Genomic DNA, 15,439 nt, shown 5'->3' with positions numbered 1-15,439 from the left:
CACTAGCCCTTCACATAACCCTACCCTGAGCACGACCTCTCGCCCTAGGCCTACGCCTAGCTCTACCTCTGGTCCTACCACTACCCCTGGCCCTACAGATCCCCCTACCCATAGGTCCACCCCCATTTCTACCCCTAGCCACAGCTCCCACTCCTGGCCCTAAGCCTTCTCCGAGGTGTACCTCGACACCCACCCCTTGCCCTTTGATACCCCAGTGCTACGCCTACCGCTCCCCCTAACCCTAGCTCGGGCCCTAGACCAACGCCCATGGCTCCCTCTAGTCCGAGGCCTAGAACTTGCCCGTCGCTGACCAGTACACCTTGCCCTTGTTAGGGTTAAAATTAGGGTTTGGGTTAGGGTTAGGGTTTAGGGTTAGGGTTAGGGTTAGGGTTGGTGTTAGGGTTAGGGTTAGGGTTAGGGTTAGGGTTGGTGTAGGGTTAGGGTTAGGGTTAGAATTAGGGTTAGGGGTTAGGGTTAGGGTTAGGGTTAGCGTTAGGGTTAGGTTACCCCGAGCACTACCCCTCGCCCTAGGCCTACGCCTAGCACTACCTGCGGTCCTACCCCTACCCCTGGCCCTACAGCTCCCCCTACCCATATGCCCACCCCCATCCCTACCCCTAGCCACAGCTCTTACTCCTGGTCCTAGGCCTACTCCGAAGTTTACCCCGACACCCACCCCTTGCCCTTACATTCCCCAGCGCTACGCCTACCGCTCCACTAGCCATAGCTCGGGCCCTAGACCAACGCCCAGTGCTCACTCTAGTCCGAGACATAGCACTTGCCCGTCGCCGACCAGTACACCTTGCCCTACCGTTAGCCAGAGCACTAACCCGTGTCCTACAAAATCACCCTGGACCCACCCTTAGCCACACCCTAATCCAGCCCTACATCCGTTCTGAGTCCTAGGACTACACGGAGTCCTCCTGTGACACCTACCCCTAGCCTTCGGCCAACCCCTACCACTACCACTAGTCCTAGGCCTAACATGAGTCCTAAGCCTAACACTGCCCGTGGGCCTATACCAAACAGTAGCCGTTCACCTAACCCTATCCCGAGCACTATTCCTCGCCCTAGGCCTACGCCTACCACTACCTTTGGTCCTACCCCTACCCCAGCGTCTACAGCTCCCCCTACCCATAAGCCCACCCCCATCGCTACCCCTAGCCACAGCTCCAACTCCTGGCCCTAGGCCTACTCCGAGGTTTACCCCGACACCCACCCCTTGCCCTAAGCCTACGCCAGCGCTATTCCTACCGCTCCCACTAGCCCTAGCTTGGGCCCTAGACCAACGCCCAGTTCTCTCTCTAGTCTGAGGCCTAGCACTTGCCCCTCGCCGACCAGTACACCTTGCCCTATTGTTAGCAGGAGCACTAAACCGTGTCCTACGAAATCACCCTGGACCCACCCTTAGCCACACCCTAATCCAGCCCTACACCGTTCCGAGTCTTAGGACTACCCGGAGCCCTCCCGTGACACCTACCCCTAGCCCTCGGCCAACCCCTACCACTACCACTAGTCCTAGGCCTAACATGAGCCCTATACCTAACACTGCCCGTGGGCCTTTGCCAACCACTACCCCTTCGCATAACCGTACCCCGAGCACTAACCCTCGACCTAGGCCTACACCTAGCACTACCTCTGGTCCTACCCCTAACCCTGGCCCTACAGTTCCCCCTACACATAGGCCCACCCCCATCCCTACCCCTAGCCACAGCTTTAATTCCTGGCCCAAGGCCTACTCCGAGGTTTACCCCGACACCCACCCCTTGCCCTATGCCTACCCCAGCGCTTCGCCTACCGCTCCCACTAGCCATAGCTCGGGCGCTAGACAAAGGCACATGGCTGCCTCTAGTCCGAGGCCTAGAACTTGCCCGTCGCAGACCAGTACACCTTGCCCTTGTTAGGGGTAGGGTTAGGGTTAGGGTTAGGGTTAGGGTTAGGTTACCCCGAGCACTACCCCTCTCCCTAGGCCTACGCCTAGCACTACCTGTGGTCCTACCCCTACCCTTGGCCCTACAGCTCCCCCTACCCATAGGCCCACCCCCATCCCTACCCCTAGCCACAGCTCTTACTCCTGGTCCTAGGCCTACTCTGAAATTTACCCCGACACCCACCCCTTGCCCTTAGATTCCCCAGCGCTACGCCTACCGCTCCACTAGCAATAGCTCGCGCCCTAGACCAACGCCCAGTGCTCACTCTAGTCCGAGGCATAGCACTTGCCCGTCGCCGACCAGTACACCTTGCCCTACCGTTAGCCAGAGCACTAACCCGTGTCCTACGAAATCACCCTGGACCCACCCTTAGCCACACCCTAATCCAGCCCTACATCCGTTCTGTGTCCTAGGACTACCCGGAGCCCTACTGTGACACCTACACCTAGCCCTCGGCCAACCCCTACCACTACCACTAGTCCTAGACCTAACATGAGCCCTAAGCCTAACACTGCCCATGGGCCTATGCCATAAAGTAGCCGTTCACCTAACCCTATCCCGAGCACTATTTTTCGCCCTAGGCCTACGCCTACCACTACCTCTGGTCCTACCCCTACCCCTGGCCCTACAGCTCCCCCTACCCATAGGCCCACCCCCTTCGCTACTCCTAGGCACAGCTCCAACTCCTGGCCCTAGGCCTACTCCGAGGTTTACCCTGACACCCACCCCTTGCCCTATGTCTAACCCAGCGCTACGCGTATCGCTCCCACTAGCCCTAGTTCGGGCGCTAGACCAAAGCCCATGGCTCCCTCTAGTCCGAGGCCTAGAACTTGCCCGTCGCTGACCAGTACACATTGCCCTTGTTAGGGTTAGGGTTAGTGTTAGGGTTATGGTTAGGGTTTAGGGTTACTGTTAGGGTTAGGGTTGGTGTTAGGGTTAGGGTTAGGGTTAGGTTTAGGGTTGGTGTTAGGGTTAGGGTTAGGGTTAGGGTTAGAGTTAGGGGTTAGGGTTAGGGTTAGGGTTAGGGTTAGGTTACCCCAAGCACTACCCCTCGCCCTAGGCCTACGCCTAGCACTACCTGTGGTCCTAAACCTACCCCTTTCTCTACAGCTCCCCCTACACATAGGCCCACTTCAATCCCTACCCCTAGCCACAGCTCCCACTCCTGGTCCTAGGCCTACTCCGAAGTTTACCCCGACACCCACCCCTTGCCCTTTTATACCCCAGCGCTACGCCTATTGCTCCCACTAGCCCTAGCTCGGGCCCTAGACCAACGCCCAGTTCTCTCTCTAGTCCGAGGCCTAGCACTTGCCCCTCGCCGACCAGTACACCTTGCCCTACCGTTAGCCAGAGCACTAAACCGTGTCCTACGAAATCACCCTGGACCCACCCTTAGCCACACCCTAATCCAGCCCTACACCGTTCCGAGTCTTAGGACTACCCGGAGCCCTCCCGTGACACCTACCCCTAGCCCTCGGCCAACCCCTACTACTACCACTAGTCCTAGGCCTAACATGAGCTCTATACCTAACACTGCCCGTGGGCCTTTGCCAACCACTACCCCTTCGCATAACCGTACCCCGAGCACTACCCCTCGACCTAGGCCTACACCTAGCACTACCTCTGGTCCTACCCCTAACCCTGGCCCTACAGTTCCCCCTACACATAGGCCCACCCCCATCCCTACCCCTAGCCACAGCTTTAATTCCTGGCCCAAGGCCTACTCCGAGGTTTACCCCGACACCCACCCCTTGCCCTATGCCTACCCCAGCGCTTCGCCTACCGCTCCCACTAGCCATAGCTCGGGCCCTAGACAAAGGCACATGGCTGCCTCTAGTCTGAGGCCTAGAACTTGCCCGTCGCAGACCAGTACACCTTGCCCTTGTTAGGGGTAGGGTTAGAGTTAGGGTTAGGGTTAGGGTTAGGGTTAGGTTACCCCGAGCACTACACCTCTCCCTAGGCCTACGCCTAGCACTACCTGTGGTCCTACCCCTACCCCTGGCCCTACAGCTCCCCCTACCCATAGGCCCACCCCCATCCCTACCCCTAGCCACAGCTCTTACTCCTGGTCCTAGGCCTACTCTGAAATTTACCCCGACACCCACCCCTTGCCCTTAGATTCCCCAGCGCTACGCCTACCGCTCCACTAGCAATAGTTCGCGCCCTAGACCAACGCACAGTGCTCACTCTAGTCCGAGGCATAGCACTTGCCCGTCGCCGACCAGTACACCTTGCCCTACCGTTAGCCAGAGCACTAACCCGTGTCCTACGAAATCACCCTGGACCCACCCTTAGACACACCCTAATCCAGCCCTACATCCGTTCTGTGTCCTAGGACTACCCGGAGCCCTCCTGTGACACCTACACCTAGCCCTCGGCCAACCCCTACCACTACCACTAGTCCTAGACCTAACATGAGCCCTTAGCCTAACACTGCCCATGGGCCTATGCCATAAAGTAGCCGTTCACCTAACCCTATCCCGAGCACTATTTTTCGCCCTAGGCCTACGCCTACCACTACCTCTGGTCCTACCCCTACCCCTGGCCCTACAGCTCCCCCTACCCATAGGCCCACCCCCATCGCTACTCCTAGGCACAGCTCCAACTCCTGGCCCTAGGCCTACTCCGAGGTTTACCCTGACACCCACCCCTTGCCCTATGTCTAACCCAGCGCTACGCGTATCGCTCCCACTAGCCCTAGCTCGGGCCCTAGACCAAAACCCATGGCTCCCTCTAGTCCGAGGCCTAGAACTTGCCCGTCGCTGACCAGTACACATTGCCCTTGTTAGGGTTAGGGTTAGTGTTAGGGTTATGGTTAGGGTTTAGGGTTACTGTTAGGGTTAGGGTTGGTGTTAGGGTTAGGGTTAGGGTTAGGTTTAGGGTTGGTGTTAGGGTTAGGGTTAGGGTTAGGGTTAGAGTTAGGGGTTAGGGTTAGGGTTAGGGTTAGGGTTAGGTTACCCCAAGCACTACCCCTCGCCCTAGGCCTACGCCTAGCACTACCTGTGGTCCTAAACCTACCCCTTTCTCTACAGCTCCCCCTACACATAGGCCCACCCCAATCGCTACCCCTAGCCACAGCTCCCACTCCTGGTCCTAGGCCTACTCCGAAGTTTACCCCGACACCCACCCCTTGCCCTTTTATACCCCAGCGCTACGCCTATTGCTCCCACTAGCCCTAGCTCGGGCCCTAGACCAACGCCCAGTGCTCACTCTAGTCCGAGGCCTAGCACTTGCCAGTCGCCGACCAGTACACCTTGCCCGCCCGTTAGCCAGAGCACTAACCCGTGTCCTAGGATATCACCCTTGACCCACCCTTAGCCACACCCTAATCCAGCCCTACACCCGTTCCGAGTCCTAGGACTAGCCGGAGCCCTGCCGTGACACCTAAGCCCTAGCCCTCGGCCAACCCCTACCAGTACCACTAGTCCTAGGCCTAACATAATCCCTAAGCCTAACACTGACCCTGGGCCTATGCCAAACAGTAGTTGTTCACCTAACCCTACCCAGGACACGACCCCTCGCCCTAGGCCTACGCCTAGCACTACCTCTGGTTCTACCACTACCCCTGGCCCTACTGCTCCCCCTACCCTAGGCCCACTCCCATCCCTACCCCTAGCCACAGCTCCCACTCCTGGCCCTAGGCCTAATCCGAGGTTTACCTCGACACCCACCCCTTGCCCTATGCCTCCACAGCGCTTCGCCTACCGCTCCCACTAGCCATAGCTCAGGCCCTAGACCAACGCACATGGCTGCCTCTAGACCGAGGCCTACAACTTGCCCGTCGCGGACCAGTACACCTTGACTTTGTTAGGGTTAGGGTTAGGGTTAGGGTTAGGGTTAGGGTTAGGGTTAGGGTTTAGGGTTAGGGTTAGGGTTAGGGTTGGTGTTAGGGTTAGGGTTAGAATTAGGGTTATGGTTGGTTTTCGGGTTAGGGTTAGGGTTAGGGGTTAGGGTTAGGGTTAGGGTAAGGGTTAAGTTACCCCGAGCACAACCTTTCTCCCTAGGCCTACGCCTAGCACTACCTCAGGTCCTACCCCTACCACTGGCCCTACAGCTCCCCCTACCCATAGGCCCATCCCCATCCCTACCTCTAGCCACAGCTCCAACTTCTGGCCCTAGGCCTATCCGAGGTTTATCCCGACACCCACCCCTTGCCCTATGCCTACACCAGCGCTACGCCTACCGCTCCCACTAGCCCTAGCTTGGGCCCTAGACCAACGCCCAGTGCTCCCTCTAGTCCGAGGCCTACCACTTGCCCTTCGCCGACCAGTAAACCTTGCCCTATCGTTAGCCAGAGCACTAACCCGTGTCGTACGAAGTCACCCTGGACCCACCCTTAGCAACACCCTAATCCAGCCCTACACCTGTTCCGAGTCATAGGACTACCCGGAGCCCTCCCGTGACACCTACCCCTAGCCCTCGGCCAACCCCTACCACTATCACTCGTCCTAGGCTTAACATGAGCCCTAACACTAACACTGCCCGTGGGCCTCTGCCAAACACTAGCCCTTCACCTAACCTTACCCCGAGCACGACCCCTCGCACTAGGCCTACGCCTAGCACTACCTCTGGTCCTACCACTACCCCTGGCCCTACAGATCCCCCTAACCATAGGTTCACCCCCATCCCTACCCCTAGCCACAATTACCACTCCTGGCCCTAAGCCTACTCCGAGGTGTACCTCGACACCCACCCCTTGCCCTATGCCTACCCCAGCGATACGCGTACCGCTCCCACTAGCCCTAGCTCGGCCCCTAACCAACGCCCATGGCTCCCTCTAGTCCAAGGCCTAGAACTTGCCCGTCGCTGACCAGTACACCTTGCCCTTGTTAGGGTTAGGGTTAGGGTTAGGGTTAGGGTTAGGTTTAGGGTTTAGTGTTACGGTTAGGGTTAGGGTTGATGTTAGGGTTAAGGTTAGGGTTAGGGTAAGGGTTGGTGTTAGGGTTAGGGTTAGTGTTAGGGTTAGGGTTTAGGGTTAGTGTTATGTTTAGGGTTGGTGAAAGGGTTAGGGTTAGGGTTAGGGTTAGGGTTAGTGTTAGGGTTAGGGTTAGGGGTTAGGGTTAGGGTTAGGGTTAGGGTTAGGGTTAGGGTTAGGTTACCCCGAGCACTACCCCTCGCCCTAGGCCTACACCTAGCACTACCTCTGGTCCTACCCCTACCCCTGGCCCTACAGCTCTCCCTACCCATAGGCCCACCTCCATCCCTACCCCTAGCCACAGCTCTCACTCCTTGTCCTAGGCCTACTCCGAGGTTTACCCCGACACCCACCCCTAGCCCTTTGCCTACCCCAGCGCTACGCCTACAGCTCCCACTAGCCCTACCTCGAGCCATAGACCAACGCCTAGTGCTCACTCTAGTGCGAGGCCTAGCACTTCCCCGTCGCCGACCAGTACCCCTTGCCCTACCGTTAGCCAGAGCACTAACCCGTGTCCTACGAAATCACCCTGGACCCACCCTTAGCCGAACACTAATCGAGCCCTACACCTGTTCCGAGTCCTAGGACTACCCGGAGCCCTCCCGTGTCACCTACCCCTAGCCCTCGTCTAAACCCTACCACTACCACTCGTCCTAGGCATAACATGAGCCCTAAACCTAACACTGCTCGTTGGCCTCTGCCAACCACTAGCCCTTCACCTAACCCTACCCCGAGCACGACCCCTCGCCCTAGGCCTACGCCTAGCACAACCTCTGGTCCTATGACTACCCCTGGCCCTACAGATCCCCCTACCCATAGGTCCACCCCCATCCCTACCCCTAGCCACAATTCCCTCTCCTGGCCCTAAGCCTACTCCGAGGTGTACCTCGACACCCACCCCTTGCCCTATGCCTACCCCAGCAATACGCGTACCGCTCCCACTAGCCCTAGAACGGGCCCTAGACCAACGCACATGCCTGCCTCTAGTCCGAGGCCTAGAACTTGCCCGTCGCTGACCAGTACACCTTGCCCTTGTTAGGGTTAGGGTTAGGGTTAGGGTTAGGGTTTAGGGTTAGGGTTAGGGTTAGGGTTGGTGTTAGGATTAGAGTTAGGGTTCGGGTTAGGTTTGGTGTTAGGGTTAGAGTTAGGGTTAGGGTTAGGGTTAGGGTTAGGGGTTAGGGTTAGGGTTACGGTTAGGGTTAGTGTTATGTTGCCCCGAGCACTACCACTCGCCCTAGGCCTACGCCTAGCACTACCTCTGATCCTACCACTACCCCTGGCCCTACAGCTCCCCCTACCCATAGGCCCACCTCCATCCCTACCCCTAGCCACATCTCCAACTTCTTGTCCTAGGCCTACTCCGAGGTTTACCCCGACACCCACCCCTTGCCATTTGTCTACCCCAGCGCTACGCTAACTCTCCCACTAGCCCTACTTCGGGCCTTAGACCAACGCCCAGTGCTCACTCTAGTCCGAGGCCTACCACTTGCGCGTCGCCGACCAGTAAACTTTGCCCTACCGTTAGCCAGAGCACTAACCCCTGTCCTACGAAATCACCCTGGACCCACCCTTACCACACCCTAATCCAGCCCTAAACCTGTTCCGAGTCCTAGGACTACCCGGAGCCCTGCGGTGACACCTACCCCTAGCCCTCGGCTAACCCCTACCACTACCACTCGTCCTAGGCCTAACATGAGCTTTAACCCTAACACTGCTCGTTGGCCTATGCCAACCACTAACCCTTCATCTAACCCTACCCCGAGCACGACCCATCGCCCTAGGCCTACGCCTAGCACTACCTCTGGTACTATCACTACCCCTGGCCCTACAGCTCCCCCTACCCATAGGCCCAACTTCATCCCTACCCCTTGCCACAGCTCCCACTCCTGGCCCTAGGCATACTCCGAGGTTTACCCTGACACCCACCCCTTGCCCTTTCCCTACCACAGCGCTACGCCTACAGCTCCCACTAGCCCTACCTCGGGCCATAGACCAACGCCCAGTGCTCACTCTAGTCCGAGGCCTAGCACTTGCCCGTCGCCGACCAGTACACCTTGCCCTACCGTTAGCCAGAGCACTAACCCTTGTCCTACGAAATCACCCTGGACCCACCCTTAGCCGCACACTAATCCAGCCCTACATCCGTTCTGAGTCCTAGGACTACCCGGAGCCCTCCAGTGACACCTACCCCTAGCCATCAGCCAACCCCTACCACTACCACTAGTCCTAGGCCTAACATGAGCCCTAAGCCTAACACTGCCCGTGAACCTATCCCAAACAGTAGTTGTTCACCTAACCCTACCTTGAGCACGACCCCTCGCCCTAGGACTACGCCTAGCACTACCTCTGGTCCTACCACTACCCCTGGCCCTAGAGCTACCCCTACCTATAGGCCCAATCCATCCCTACCCCTAGCCACAGCTCCCACTCCTGGCCCTAGGCCTACTACGAGGTTTGCGTCGACATCCACCCCTTGCCCTATGCCTACCCCAGCGCTACGCCTACCGCGCCCACTAGCCCTAGCTCGGGCCCTAAACCAACGCACATGGCTGCCTCTATTCCGAGGGCTAGAACTTGCTTGTCGCTGACCAGTACACCTTGCCCTTGTTAGGGTTAGGGTTAGGGTTAGGGTTAGGGTTAGGGTTAGGGTTAGGGTTAGGGTTTAGGGTTAGGGTTAGTGTTATGGTTGGTGTTAGGGTTAGGGTTAGAATTAGGGTTAGGGTTGGTGTTAGGGATAGGGTTAGGGTTAGGTTACCCCGAGCACTACCCCTCGCCCTAGGCCTACGCCTAGCACTACCTCTGGTCCTACCACTACCCCTGGCCCTACAGCTCCCCCTACCCATAGGCGCACCCCCATCACTACACCTCGCCACAGCTCCCACTCCTGGCCCTAGGCCTACTCAGAGGTTTACCCCGACACCCACCCCTTGCCCTTTGCCTACCCCAGCGCTACGCCTACAGCTCCCACTAGCCCTATCTCGGGCATAGACCAACGCCCAGTGCTCACTGTAGTCCGTAGTCCGAGGCCTAGCACTTGCCCGTCGACGACCAGTACACCTTGCCCTACCGTTAGCCAGAGCACTAACCCGTGTCCTACGAAATCACCCTGGACCCACCCTTAGCCGCACACTAATCAGCCCTACATACGTTCTGAGTCCTAGGACTACCCGGAGCCCTCCTGTGACACCTTCCCCTAGCCCTCGGCCAACCCCTACCACTACCACTAGTCCTAGACCGAACATGAGCCCTAAGCCTAACACTGCCCGTGGGCCTATGCCAAACAGTAGCCGTTCACCTAAAACTATCCCGAGCACTATTCCTCGCCCTAGGCCTACGCCTACCACTACCTCTGGTCCTACCCCTACCCCTGGCCCTACAGCTCCCCCTACCCATAGGCCCACCCCCATCGCTGCCCCTGGCCACAGCTCCAACTCCTCGCCCTAGGCCTACTTTGAGGTTCACCCCGACACCCACCCCTTGCCCTATGCCTACCCCAGTGCTACGCCTACCGCTCCCACTAGCCCTAGCTCGGGCCCTAGACCAACGCCCAGTGCTCCCTCTAGTCCTAGGCCTACCACTTGCCCATCGCCGACCAGTACACCATGCCCTACCGTTAGCCAGAGCACTAACCCTTGTCCTACGAAATCACCATGGACCCACCCTTACCACACCCTAATCCAGCCCAAAACCTGTTCCGGGTCCTAGGACTATCCGGAGCCCTCCCGTGACACCTACCCCTAGCCCTCGGCTAACCCCTACCACTACCTCTCGTCCTAGGCCTAACATGAGCCCTAACCCTAACACTGCTCGTTGGCCTCTGCCAACCACTAGCCCTTCACCTAACACTACCCCGAGCACGACCCCTCGCCCTAGGCCTATGCCTAGCACTACGTCTGGTCCTACCCCTACGCCTGGCACTACAGCTCCCCCTACCCATAGGCCCACCCCCATCGCTACCCCTAGCCACAGCTCCAACTCCTGGCCCTAAGCCTAGTCCGAGGTTTACCCCGACACCCACCCGTTGCCCTATGCCTACCCCAGCGCTACGCGTACCGCTCCCACTAGCCCTAGCTCGGGCCCTAGACCAACGCCCAGTGCTCCCTTTAGTTTGAGGCCTACCACTTGCCCGTCGCCGAACAGTACACCTTGCCCTACCGTTAGCCAGAGCACTAACCCGTGTCCTACGAAATCACCCTGGACCCACCCTTACCACACCCTAATCCAGCCCTACACCTGTTCCGAGTCCTAGGACTACACGGAGCCCTCCCGTTACACCTACCCATAGCCCTCGGCTAACCCCTACCACTACCACTCGTCCTAGGCCTAACATGAGCCCTAATTCTAACACTGCTCGTTGGCCTCTGTCAACCACTAGCACTTCACCTAACCCTACCCCGAGCACGACCCCTCGTCCTAGGCCTACGCCTAGCACTACCTCTGTTCCTACCACTACACCTGGCCCTACAGCTCCCCCTACCCATAGGTTCACCCCCATCCCTACCCCTAGCCACAGCTCCCACTCCTGGCCCTAGGCCTACTCCGAGGTTTACCTCGACACCCACCCCTTGCTCTATGCCTACCCCAGCGCTACGCCTACCTCTCACACTAGTCCTAGCTCGGGCCCTAGACTAACAACCAGTGCTCCCACTAGTCCGAGGCCTAGCACTTGCCCATCGCCGACCAGTACACATTACCCTAACGTTAGCCAGAGCACTAACCCGTGTCCTACGAAATCGCCCTGGACCCACCCTTAGCCACACCCTAATCCAGCCCTACATCCGTTCTGAGTCCTAGGACATCCCGGAGTCCTCCTGTGACACCTACCCCTAGCCCTCGGCCAACCCCTACCACTACCACTACTCCTAGGCCGAACATGAGCCCTATGCCTAACACTGCCCGTGGGCCTATGCCAAACAGTAGCCGTTCACCTAAACCTATCCCGAGCACTATTCCTCGCCCTAGGCCTACGCCTACCACTACCTCTGGTCCTACCCCTAACCGTGGCCCTACAGCTCCCCCTACCCATAGGCCCACCCCCATCGCTACCCCTAGCCAAATCTCCAGCTCCTGGCCCTAGGCATACTCCGAGGTTTACCCCGAAACCCACCCCTTGCCCTATGCCTACCCCAGCGCTACGCCTACCGTTCCTACTAGCCCTAGCTCGGGCCCTAGACCATCGCCCACTGCTCCCTCTAGTCCGAGGCCTACCACTTGCCCGTCGCCGACCAGTAAACCTTGCCCTACCGTTAGCCAGAGCACTAACCCGTGTCCTACGAAATCACCCAGGACCCACACTTACCACACCCTAATCCAGCCCTACACCTGTTCCGAGTCCTAGGACTACCCGGAGCCCTCCCGTGACACCTACCCCTAGCCCTCGTCTAACCCCTACCACTACCACTCGTCCTAGGCATAACATGAGCCCTAAACATAACAGTGCTCGTTGGCCTCTGCCAACCACTAGCCCTTCACTTAACCCTACCCCGAGCACGACCCCTCGCCCTAGGCCTACGCCTAGCACTACCTCTGGTCCTACCACTACCCCTGGCCCTACAGATCCCCCTACCCATAGGTCCACCGCCATCCCTACCCCTAGCCACAATTCCTACTCCTGGCCCTAAGCTAACTCCGAGGTGTACCTCGACACCCACCCCTTGCCCTATGCCTACCCCAGCGATACGCGTACCGTTCCCACTAGCCGTAGCTAGGGCCCTAGACCAATGCCCATGGCTCCCTCTACTCCGAGGCCTAGAACTTGCCCGTCGCTGACCAGTACACCTTGCCCTTGTTAGGGTTAGGGTTAGGGTTAGGGTTAGGGTTAGGGTTTAGGGTTACGGTTAGGGTTAGGGTTGGTGTTAGGGTTAAGGTTAGGGTTAGGTTTAGGGTTGGTGTTAGGGTTAGGGTTAGTGTTAGGGTTAGGGTTAGTGGTTAGGGTTAGTGTTAGGTTTAGGGTTGGTGAAAAGGTTAGGGTTAGGGTTAGGGTTAGGGTTAGTGTTAAGGTTAGGGTTAGGGGTTAGGGTTAGGGTTAGGGTTAGGGTTAGGTTACCCCGAGCACTGCCCCTCGCCCTAGGCCTACACTTAGCACTACCTCTGGTCCTACCCCTACCCCTGGCCCTACAGCTCTCCCTACCCATAGGCCCACCTCCATCCCTACCCCTAGCCACAGCTCCCACTCCTTGTCCTAGGCCAACTCCGAGGTTTACCCCGAAACCCACCCCTTGCCCTTTGCCTACCCCAGCGCTACGCCTACAGCTCCCACTAGCCCTACCTCGAGCCATAGACCAACGCCCAGTGCTCTCTCTAGTCCGAGGCCTAGCACTTGCCCGTCGCCGACCAGTACACCTTGCCCTACCGTTAGCCAGAGCACTAACCCGTGTCCTACGAAATCACCCTGGACCCACCCTTAGCCACACACTAATGCAACCCTACATCCGTTCTGAGTCCTAGGACTACCCGGAGCACTGTATGACACCTACCCCTAGCCCTGGGTAACCCCTACCACTACCACTAGTCCTAGGCCTAACATGAGCCCTAACCCTAACACTGCTCGTTGGCCTCTGCCAACCACTAGCCCTGCATCTAACCCTACCCCGAGCATGACCCATCGCCCTAGGCCTACGCCTAGCACTACCTCTGGTCCTATCACTACCCCTGGCCCTACAGCTCCCCCTACCCATAGGCCCACCCCCATCCCTACCCCTTGCCACAGCTCCCACTCCTGGCCCTAGGTATACTCCGAGGTTCACCTCGACACCCACCCCTTGCTCTATGCCCACCCCAACGCTACGCCTGCTTCTCCCATTAGCCCTAGCTCGTGCCCTAGACCAACGCACATGGCTACCTCTAGTCCGAGGCCTAGAACTTGCCCGTCGCTGACCAGTACACCTTGCCCTTGTTAGGGTTAGGGTTGGGGTTAGGGTTAGGGTTAGTGTTAGGGTTAGGGTTAGGGTTTAGTGTTAGGGTTAGGGTTGGTGTTAGGGTTAGGGTTAGGGTTAGGGTTAGGGTTAGGGTTAGGTTTAGGGTTAGGTTTAGGGTTTGGGTTAGGGTTAAGGTTAGGGTTTAGGGTTAGGTTTATGGTTGGTGTTAGGGTTAGGGTTATGGTTAGGGTTAGGGTTGGTGTTAGGGTTAGGGTTAGGGTTAGGTTTAGGGGTTAGGGTTAGGGTTAGGGTTAGGGTTAGGGTTAGGGTTGGTGTTAGGGTTAGGGTTAGGGTTAGGGTTCGGGTTGGGGTTGGTGTTAGGTTTAGTGTTAGGGTTAGGGTTAGGGTTGGTGTTAGGGTTAGGGTTAGGGTTAGGGTTCGGGTTGGGGTTGGTGTTAGGGTTAGGGTTAGGGTTAGGGTTAGGGTTTAGGGTTAGGGTTAGGGTTAGGGTTGGGTTTAGGGTTAGGGTTATGGTTAGGGTTAAAGTTGGTGTTAGGGTTAGGGTTATGGGTTAGGGTTAGGGTTAGGGTTAGCTTTATGGTTAGGTTTAGGGTTAGGGTTAGGGTTAGGGTTAGGGTTGGTGTTAGGGTTAGGGTTAGGGTTAGGGTTCGGGTTGGGGTTGGTGTTAGGGTTAGGGTTAGGGTTAGGGTTAGGGTTGGTGTTAGGGTTAGGGTTAGGGTTCGGGTTGGGGTTGGTGTTATGGTTAGGGTTAGGATTAGGGTTAGGGTTTAGGGTTACAGTTAGGGTTAGGGTTGGTGTTAGGGTTAAGGTTAGGGTTAGGGTTAGGGTTGGTGTTAGGGTTAGGGTTAGGGTTAGGGGTTAGGGTTAGGATTAGGGTTAGGGTTAGGGTTAGGGTTAGGTTACCCCGAGCACTACCACTCGCCCTAGGCCTACACCTAGCACTACCTCTGGTCCTACCTCTACCCCTGGCCCTACAGCTCTCCCTACCCATAGGCCCACCTCCATCCCTACCCCTAGTCACAGCTCCCACTCCTTGTCCTAGGCCAACTCCGAGGTTTACCCCGAAACCCACCCCTTGCCCTTTGCCTACCCCAGCGCTACGCCTACAGCTCCCACTAGCCCTACCTCGAGCCATAGACCAACGCCCAGTGCTCTCTCTAGTCAGAGGTCTAGCACTTGCCCGTCGCCGACCAGTACACCTTGCCCTAACGTTAGCCAGCACTAACCCGTGTCCTACGAAATCACCCTGGACCCACCCTTAGCCGCACACTAATCCAACCCTACATCCGTTCTGAGTCCTAGGACTACCCGGAGCCCTGCCGTGACACCTACCCCTAGCCCTCGTCTAACCCCTACCACTATCACTCGTCCTAGGCATAACATGAGCCCTAAACCTAACACTGCTCGTTGGCCTCTGCCAACCACTAGCCCTTCACCTAACCCTACCCCGAGCATGACCCCTCGCCCTAGGCCTACGCCTAGCACTATCTCTGGTCCTACCAATACCCCTGGCCATACAGATCCCCCTACCCATAGGTCCACCCCCATCACTACCCCTAGCCACAATTCCCACTCCTCGCCCTAAGCCTACTCCGAGGTGTACCTCGACACTCACCCCTTGCCCTATGCCTACCCCAGCGATACGCGTACAGCTCCCACTAGCCCTAGCTCGGGCCCTAGACCAACGCCCATGGCTCCCTCTAGTCCGAGGCCTA

This window comes from Rhinolophus hipposideros (assembly GCF_964194185.1).
Source record: "Rhinolophus hipposideros genome assembly, chromosome: X".
Lineage (NCBI taxonomy): Eukaryota > Metazoa > Chordata > Mammalia > Chiroptera > Rhinolophidae > Rhinolophus > Rhinolophus hipposideros.
The sequence above is the reverse complement of the archived record's forward strand: the minus strand, read 5'-3'. Positions refer to the sequence as shown.